Source organism: Macrotis lagotis, chromosome 1 (genome assembly GCF_037893015.1).
Source record: "Macrotis lagotis isolate mMagLag1 chromosome 1, bilby.v1.9.chrom.fasta, whole genome shotgun sequence".
Taxonomy (NCBI): Eukaryota; Metazoa; Chordata; class Mammalia; order Peramelemorphia; family Peramelidae; genus Macrotis; species Macrotis lagotis.
Window position 1 is genome coordinate 731,758,897 of NC_133658.1, and position 9,595 is coordinate 731,768,491.

Genomic DNA, 9,595 nt, shown 5'->3' on the forward strand with positions numbered 1-9,595 from the left:
TCATTCTCTTATTGAAGCAGCTAGTTGGTGAAAAGGATAGAGTGCTGGACCTGGAGTTAGGAAGACTTGAGTTCCAATATGATCTCAGACCCTTATTAGCTGTATAATCCTGGGAGAGTCAGGTTCATTACCTGTAAGATGGGGATAAAAATAACATCTATCTCCCAGAGTTATGAGAGCCAAATGAAATAATATTTGCAAAGCACTTAGTGCAGTGTATGGTATGTAGCAGACAGTTAATGAATGTTTGTTTCCTTCTCTTTCTTTTATCCTATTCTCCTGCCCCTCAAGTCTCTCATTTTTCTTTAAATTCTCCTTGTGTACTGGCTGCTTCTCTACTGTCTACAAACATGTCCGAGTTGCTCCTTATCCTTAAAAAAACTCAACCTCACTTGGTCCATTGAGTAAGAAGGATCCATTGATTCCTCACCTCTTTTACATGACTAAGTTCCTTGAGAAGTTCATTTGAATCAATATCTTCACTTTTCTCTCAATCCTTTCTCAATTCTCAATAGTCTTGCTTCCAGCTTCATTATTCAACTGAAATTGCTCTTTCCAAAGTTAGCAATGATCTTTTTTTTTTTTAGGGTTTTGCAAGGCAAATGGGGTTAAGTGGCTTGCTTGCCCAAGGCCACACAGCTAGGTAATTATTAAGTGTCTGAGACTAGATTCGAACCCAGGTACTCCTGGTTCCAGGGCCGGTGCCTTATCCACTGTGTTACCTAGCCACCCCTATCAATGATCTTTTAATTATCAAATATAATGACCTTTTCTCAATTCTTAGCCTTCTTGATCTCTCCACACATCTTTTGACATTATCAATCACCCTTTTCTCCTTTTTTCTCTAACTTTTCATGATTATCTTCTCTCCTACTTTTTCTGATTATTTCTCTCAGTTTCCTTGTCTACATCTTCATCCAACATCATATTTCCTTTTTGTCCTGAGTTCTCTCTTGTATATTTTCCTTGTATAACATTTTGATTAGTGATTTCATCATGAATTCAATTATTTTTTTTCTACCAGTCTCCAGATTACTTTTCCATTACTAACCTCTCTCCTAACTTCTAGTCTCCCATTAGATATCTCAAACCCATTATCCTACTGGCATCTTAAATTCATATTGAAAATCGAATTCACATCTTTGGTTTCCACTTCCCTCTGGACTCTGTAACTAATGCCGCTGCACAAATATCCTGTGAAACTCTGGTAAACCCTGAAGTTGAGGCAGGGGATTTACTCTCGCCTGCCTGAACACTACCTCAAGTAACTGCAGAATGAAGGGACACCCATAGCAGTCCATTATAAACCTCATGGGGTCAAGTACAAGATAAATCCAAAGAATGAACAACGTGAATTTATCCAGGATGTTCCCATCCCTCTGTACTTTCCCCCTGAATCCCAGAAGGTGCTCTGGGGTGGTGAGGGCTGGATCAGTGGTTTTAGATATACCAACAATGACAAGCTCTCAACCTGTGTGAAAAAGACTTGGAAGTTCCATCTATATGAACGAGAGCTTTACGGTGAGATCTTGGACAAGAAATTCAAAATAATGGTTACCATGAGAACTCTGGATCTAGGGGCAGCTAGGTGGCGCAGTGGATAAAGCACTGGCCCTGGAGTCAGGAGTACCTGGGTTCAAATTCAGTCTCAGACACTTAATAATTATCTAGCTGTGTGGCCTTGGGCAAGCCACTTTAACCCCATTTGCCTTGCAAAAACGTAAAAAAAACCCTCTGGATCTAATGGATGAAGCTTATGGATTTGATTTCTATATCCTCAAGACTCCAAAGAAGGATCTTTGCTCCAAATCTGGGGTGGATTTGAACAGAGGAATGCTATTGCATCTTGCCCGCAGAGATTCTCAGCTCCACCTAGATGATCCAGAAAAGAGAGATGCTATTTATAACAAGTACAAGGAGTTTGTGATCCCAGAAGAAGAGGCTGAATGGGTTGGACTGACATTAGAGGAAGCAGTGTAAAAATAGAGGCTCCTAGAAGAAAAAGAAAGACCCTGTCCCTCTGTTCAAAGTATACGTGGAAGAACTCATTCAGCAGCTTCAAGAGGAGGCCCTCTCACAGCCAGCTGTGGTGCAAAGGAAAGCTTAGTGGGCTTCCTAGAGACCAGACTGTTTGATTAGGAAGGCCCTTCCTCCTCCTTCCCATTTCATCCAGTCCAAACGCACTGCTGTTTATTTCACAGTGAATTGGGAAGCAGAGCATTTGAAGACTTTTGCATCACCCCTGTTGGCTGCCCAGCAGAACTCCTGGCCTGCCTCTGGCGATAGCCAGACTGACAGACGAGCTCTGAATCACAGTGCTCCCTGAGCTCCTGCTGTCGCTTTGAACTTATTTTTCTGAGATATAGTTATTCAAAGGAACAATAAATAGCCATCCAATCATCCAGTTGCTGTCCCAATGTATCCCTTTAGCCACCCACACATGCCTGGGTTTTGCCAGTGATTAGAAGTTAGAGTTCCTTGTGCAATTGAACCTGGGTCTAGAGCTTGTCATATACCCTTTATTCTCTTGATGTCAGACTGATAGCATGGACTCAGAAATTTTTAAGTCTTTGAAGCCCTTTACATAAAGTGGTTATTTGTTGACTTCTTAAAAAAAAAGAAAATTGAATTCACTAACTTTTCTACCAAATCCTTTGTTCTTCCTACTTTTCCTTTTACTATTAAGAATAATACTTCCAGTCTCATTCAACTGAAACTGCTCTTTCCACAGTTACCAAGGATCTCTTAATTACCAAATTTAATTGGTCTTTTTTCAATTCTTATCCTTCTTGATCTCTTCACACACCTTTTGACAATGTCAATCACCTTTTCCTCCTTGCTACCCTTTTTGGTAGGTTTTCATGATGCTCTTCTCTCCTAGTTCTCCTCCTACCTATCTACTTACTCTTCTCAGTCTCCATGTCTACATCATTATCCAGTTCTCCTGACTTTCAATTTGATCTTCCTGCCTCAAGTCTTTCACCATTCCAATTTATTCTCTACTCAGCTGGCATATTGATCTTCCTAAAATGCCATGTCACTATCCTGTTTAATAAATTCCAATGGTTTCCCCACTATCTTTAAAAAAAATCCTCTGTTTAAATCCTTTTATTATCTGACTCCTTTCCACCTTCGATCTTATTCCTGCTCCAACTTCACCAAGTACTCAGATCCTTCATGCTGGGAACTCCCTCCCTCCAAGTGGTTTCCCTGGCTTTCTACAAATCTCAGTTAAAGTCCCAGCTTCTGCAAAAAGTTTTTTGAATTCCCCTTAATGCTATCGTCTTCACTCTGTGATTATCTATCTTCCCCCTCTTGATATAGCTTATTTGTAAACATTGTTTCCATGTTGCTTAGCCAATTAGAGCATGATTCAAGAGAATAGGGATTTTTTTCCTTTCCTTTTCCTTTTTATCCTCTGTTAGTCCAGTATATAGTAGGTGCTTAAAAATGTTTGTTTCCTGACTGCCTAAACTTATTGAAAACATATTAAAAGGTATAAGAATTAATACATTATTACTTAAAACAAAAACCAGTATCTATTTAAAACCAATACATTACCTACAATGGATAAGCAATTTACTGGCAACTATATGAAAAAAACGCTTCACATCACTAATAATAAAAGAAAGGCTTATTAAAGAAAACAATCCAAAGATACCTCCTCACACTTATCAATTTGACAAAAAGAAAGAAAAAAAGAAAGAAGGAAGGAAGGAAAGAAAGAGAGAAAGAAAGAAATTACAATTATCAGAAAGGTTGTGGGAGAACAAGTACATTAATACACTGTTAACCTGTGAATTGATCCAACCATTTTGGAAAGCAATTTGGAACAATATCCAAATATTAATATACTCTCTGTATTACTTTTATTATGAATATATCCCTAAGAGAGCAAAGAAATAGAGAAAGTTTCCATATGTACCCCAAATATTTTTCCTATCACATTTTGTTTTAGCAAAGGATTGCAGTTTAAAGGAATGTCCATCAACTGGACAATGGCTGACAAAAGGTATATGAATATTATGGAGTATTATTATGTCATAAGAAATTACTAAAGGATTGGACAACAGGGAAATTTGAGAAGATTTATATGAATGGATATAGAATGAGATGAATAAAAATAGAGAAACAATTCATATAATCACTGCAACTTTGTAAAGACAAACAACTTTGAAAGACATAAACTTTGATCAGTGACCAGTCATGACTCTAAAAGACTGATGATGAAAGAGTCTAATTTCTTGACAAAGAAGAGGAGGATTAGAGGTGCACAATGACATATATTTTGGAGGTTATGGCCAGTATATTGGGTTTTTTAAAATTTTATTTATTAATTAATTAACTTGTTTTTCTTTTTCTTTTTGCTTTGTTTTTCTAGGATAACTTGTTACAATGTAGAATTTTTTCAGGGCTTGAGGGGAAGGAAAAAAGGAAGAAGAAAAATGTTTCAATTTAAAGAAGACATTCAGAAGAATTCAGAGTAGCACAAATAAATGAGACAACAACGGAATTAACATTAGCATATATTTATATATTTTAAAACTAACAAGATTCATAGTTTCATATATTTTTTAATTTATTTTTTTGTTACATTTTAAATTCTAAACTGTCTCCTTCCCTCCCTTTTTTCTTCCCTCCCCACTACATATGAGAGCAGATCACCAGACAGATGGATAGATGATGGATGTATAGACAGATAGATAATGCATGTTTATGTATGTATGTATGTAAACCATACCATGCATACATCTATTTATCAGTTCTTTCTCTGGAGGTGGATAACATCTTCCTTCACTGGTCGTTTGTAGTTGATTTGAATTTTTATAATACTCAAAACAACTTAGTTATTCAGCTATTCTTTGAAAAAATATTGTTTATTACTACATATAACATTCTTGTAGTTCTATTTATTTCATTCTTCGTTATTTTATACAAATCTTTACGTGTTTTTCTAAAATCAACCTGTTCATCATTTCTTACAGCATAGTAGTATTTCATCACAATTTTGGGAGATGCTGGTAAGGTAAGTGTACTTGTCCACAGTACACAAAACTTCCCCATTTGATCTTCCACATATGGATGGTGTGATGTTGACTGATGGAGCACATGTTTTTTATTGGCATTAATTGTTAGACCAACATACTTTGCATGTTTTCTAAAATCAACCCGCTCATCATTTCTTTTTTTTTTTAGTTTTTGCAAGGCAATGGGGTTAAATGACTTGTCCAAGGCCACACAGCTAGGTAATGATTAAGTGTCTGAGACTGGATTTGAACTCAGGTACTCCTGACTCCAGGGCTGGTGCTCTTCCACTGTGTCACCTAGACACCCCATGTTCACCATTTCTTATAGCAAAGTAGTATTTCATCACAATTATGTACCAAAACTTGTTTGATCATTCCCTAATTGATGGACATCACTTCAATTTCCAGTTCTTCACCATCACAAAGAGAGCTGCTATAAATATTTTATTGCATGTTCTTTTTCCTTTTCCCTGATCACCTTGAGAAACAAACATAATAGTGATATTGCTGGGCCAAAGGTTATGCACAGTTTCATAACTCTTTAGGCATAATTCCAAAATGGTTGGATCAGTTCACAGTTCCTCCAGTAGTGTATTAATGTTCTAGATTTTTAACATCTCCTCCAACATTTGTCATTTCTCCCTTCTATCATTTTAGTCAATCTGACATTTATGAGATGATATCTCAAAGTTGTTTTAATTTGCATTTCTCTGAACAATAATTATTTAGAGCATTTTTCATATGACCATCTATAGTTTTGATTTCTTCATCTAAAAACTTTTATTCCTTTGACCATTTATCAACTTGATGATTTATATACTTATAAATTTGACAAAGTTCTCTTTATATATTTGAGATATGAGACCTTTATCTGAGAAATTGTCTATAAATTTTTTTCCCAATTTTCTGCTTGCTTTTTGGTCTTGGCTACATTGGTTTTATTTATACAAACCTTTTTAATTTAATGTATAAAATTACAAGGTCTTTTTTGTGTACTTTGCATATGAAAATGTTCCTTTTTTGGTATTTGCCAAGTTTATAAACATTTTAGAACAATGAAAATTTTAAAATAAAAAAGTAATTTTACTTTGGCATCCAGATTTCACATGAGTAGCAGCAACTAGCTGGAGAAGTTAAAGGTCCCCAAGTTCTTTATGCCAGAAGGGAATCTCTCACACTTGGATTACATTTCAGAAATTTTAATTTGTTTTTAGTTTTTCTTTTTAACTTGAGCTTTACTCACTAAGGATGGTCAAAACAAGATAATCCCCAAAGAGCCAAAAGCAAGTCAGGGATGAGCCTACAGAGTACTGAGCAATTAACCATTGTCCACTGTAGGAGGTGGGAGAGGTGAAAAATGACATAGCTTTCCATTTATTACATAGAGATGAGTATCTGTTCTCACAAAGAACTTGATTGATGGGGTGTCAATGAACTGTGATAAGGGTACAATTGTAATGTCTATGTATTGCCTTAGACTGTATGAGCATAAAGAACAAGAGAAGTATTCTGTAGGAAAGACAATGCAGCTGCTGCCTTGTATAAGCTGCCTGAAACTGGTAAGCTTTCTCAAATCTCTAGAGAGGTGCTTGTATAGAGGGGGTGCTTGAAGACTGTTTTCTAAACTACCTATTTTTGGCAAGAATTTTCTTCAAGAATAACATTGTATACATTAACAGCAACATTGAGTGATGATCAAGTATGATGGACTTCCTTTTCTCAGCAATACAGCTTTCAAAAACAATTCTAAAGGACTTATGATGGAAAATACCATTCATATATAGAGAAGGAACTATGGAATTTGAATGCAGGCCAAAGCTTTCTATTTTCAATTTTTAAAATTTGTTTTATGTTTTTTTCCCCTCTCTTGGTTTTTTCCTTTTTGTTCTGCTTCTTCTTTGATTAATATATTTAATTAATAATAAATAATATGTTTAACATAGTTATACATGTACAACCTATGTTAGATAACTCTCTGTCAAGGGGAGGCAGGAGGGAAGGGAGAGAGGGATAAAAATGTTGGAAAAATAAATAAATTTATTAATAAAGTTTGAAACAAAGAATTTTCTGCAAAAGATGAAAAAAACTAAACTATAGGGGATGTGATGTGACTGCTGGGACATCAGATACCATATTTTCAAAATCATATCAAGAAGGCCATGTGCCTGAGCTGTGGGACAGGCCCTGAAGCAAACTGTGCAGCAGGAGGGTAATCTAAAAACAGTTTGAATATATTTATGAAGGAGTTTCCATTTACTTAGGGAGAAAGTCTTTGAACTATGTCTGGACAAGTCACTGGAATATTATGAAAGTGGCAGGAACCTGGTATAGAAAAGTGAAGTAACTTAATACAGAGTTCCCAGGATTCTGACTTTGATGTTCTATGTACTTTAAATGTTGGATACCCCTCTACTCATATACTTGAATACTTATGAGCACTGGATGACTAATTTACTGGTACAACAATCACAAAAACCATTTGTGTTAGGTGCCTAATTGCCTTCCTAGAGGAGAGAAGATTTTAATTTTATACAATGACTTGAGAGAATACAAAAAAAACAGTTGTCAAAGGTAAGAAGAATGTGGGATATGTAAACTGGCTAGGCTGACCTTAGGGCTTAGGGGAACTCTTGAGGACAAATTTGTTATGACAAGTACAGATGGTTTAGTAGGGGAAACATCACTCTGGTTCTTCACAACCAATTTAGTTGATAAGGAAGGAAGAGACAAAACACACAGAAAGAAAGTAATCAAAGACTAAGAAATTCAGGCTCTTGACTCACTTAGGTATAGACAATCAAGACTCAAACAGAGACTGACCAAAAACCTCGAGATCTCACTAGAGATATTCAGTCCAAAACTGCTTCCTTTCCAACCACTATTCAGTTTCGTAATTACTTCACTGAACAAGGGATACTAAGCCCAGGTTAAGAAGTCAAATAATTTAATTTTGGTATGAGTATACAAAAGTGAGCACCTGAGGGGATCAGGCAATAATTTTAGATCTTGTTTAAAGATAATTATTTATACATTGTCTCCCTCTGAGAGCTCCATTAGAACAGGAAAATTTTTTTTAGCTTTCTTTGTATCCCTAGTGCTTTGCACAGTGTTTAGAAGATAGGTGGTACTTAACAAATACTTGTCTAATCTGACTTGAATTGTGGACAAAATGGGTATATTTTTGTTCTGAATATGTTCAGGAGTATAATCCACCTTTGGTCTTCTAGAAGGTGAAGTCTATAAGACAACAATCAGAAAAAAGATAATCCTTATCTCAGGAACATTTCTTGGGTCAATTCCACCTAGATTTATAGGATCTCATACATTTTATATATATGTGCACACACACACACATACACACACACAGTGGCAGTGAAAATCATGAATGTAATATTCTGCAACTCTGGACAAGTGGACTTGAGGCCATAATTATATTCTAGTTTTATGAATTACATATAAATTATTGCATACCTTTAAAAGACCTGAGAGAAATCAAGAAAAACTACCCAAATTAGTATCATGTCATTCTATACCTGGACTTCACTAAAGTTATAAGCATAATTTAAAAAATGGAAACCATAACCCTGCAGTATTCAGTCTCAACCAATATTTCTACAGTGTCTGCTGGAGTTCACTGGAATCTCATTTCTTTGAAGGCAAATTACTCTTCTTTTTTTTATGTGAACTTTAACTTATTATTACTATTATTACAATAATTTTGTTATAAGAGTAAACATACCCCCCCAAGAAGATGAGAAACTCTGGGGTTTTCTTTATCATAAGTCCACCAGAGAAATTGCTTCAGTATTTTTCCCACAGTTGCTATTACTAGCTGTACCTCCACTCTATTCCTCCCCACTCTCCTCTCCTTTCACCCTGGCTTTTTCCAACTCCCAGTCCTGGTGAAACACAACTTTCCTGTGGAACTTCTAAGTTATCTTGGACTGGGAAAATGTATCACTCAGTCCTTCTGTGGGTTCTGCCCCTCTAAATTTTGGCTAGAGTCATAATTTGTTGACTTTTGGAGTTTTTTGGGGGAAGGAATTCCCAGGAAATGCTGCCTTCACACTGCCATCTTGGCTCTGTCCCCGTGAAGTACTCTGGGAGTAACAGAAACTTGAACTCCATGGTATTGCACTGTAGCAAATTATAAGATACAAGAGAAAAGGCAATAATCAGAAGACAACTTTGATTTAAGAACTCTTATTAGCCCAATGATCATCTGTAACTCCAGTGAACTACTGATGAAAAGTGCTACTCACCTCCTGACTGATAGGTGATAGACTTTGGGTGCAGAAGTCTTACTTTGAGTTATGACCAGTGTGGCAATTTGTTTTGCTATACTATGAAAACTTATTTTGCATTTTTCCCCCAGTAGTTTGACGGGGTGGGAGGAAGAGACTTATTTTTTGTATATTTAAAAACACAGATGTGTATATATGTGCATATACAATGTAAAAGTGAATATACATGCATATACACATAGGTGCAAGGCTCTTGCATGTGCATATACATATGTGTTTTAGGGATGGGAAGAGAGAAAGACAGAAACAGACATTTTTCGATAT

General features: G+C 36.0%; 1 pseudogene; it reads left to right on the forward strand.

Annotated features, from left to right (window-relative positions):
• Positions 1 to 1,175: 1,175 nt before the first annotated feature.
• Positions 1,176 to 2,107, forward strand: LOC141523774 (large ribosomal subunit protein bL28m-like; annotated as a pseudogene).
• Positions 2,108 to 9,595: the final 7,488 nt, after the last annotated feature.